Source organism: Bos mutus, chromosome 8, assembly GCF_027580195.1.
Source record: "Bos mutus isolate GX-2022 chromosome 8, NWIPB_WYAK_1.1, whole genome shotgun sequence".
NCBI lineage: Eukaryota > Metazoa > Chordata > Mammalia > Artiodactyla > Bovidae > Bos > Bos mutus.
The window spans coordinates 9,641,334-9,642,083 of NC_091624.1; positions in this window are offsets into that span (position 1 = coordinate 9,641,334).

Consider the following 750-nt stretch of genomic DNA (forward strand, 5'->3'; position numbering starts at 1 on the left):
GGAAAAGATACGTGGTGCAACTGGAAACGACAAGAAAGTGGGGGTCGCAATACTCATAGCAGACAAAATGAACTTTAAACAAAGTCGAACACAACTTAGAGACTGAGCAACAGAGAAGGACACTATTTAATGATAAAGGGATCAACACAAGAGGAGAATACTATGCTCGTTATACACGTACGCTCACCTAAATGCATAAAGGGGCTTCCCAGGTGCCTCAGGGGTAAAGAATCCTCCTGCCAATGCAGGAGATGCAGTTTTGATTCCTGGGTCAGGAAGATTCCCTGGAGAAGGCATTAGCAATCTACTCCATTATTCTTGCCTGGGAAATCCCATGAACAGAGGCGCTACGGTCCATAGGGTTGCAAAAAGAATCAGACATGACTTAGCAACGAAACAGCAACAACAAAATATAACAAATACTAATAGACCTGAAGGAAGGAATACAAGTGTTCAAAAGCCATATGCAGCTGGCGGCTACTGTACTGGACAGTGCAGGCATAGAATATTTCCACTCTCAGAACAAACTCTATTGGACAGCACTGTATGGCGAAAGAATGGGGACTCTGAGAATGACTTGCTTGGAACCACACAGAGAGTTGCAAACAGAACTGGGATGGGACCCATATTTCTCGCTTCCAAAGCCTCTACTCCCAGAGCCTGGAATATATTTGCCACTGCCTGGCCCCAGAACAAGGATGATTGTTTGCCTGGGATGGTAGGTCGACTTGGGAAACCAAATAAGAGATC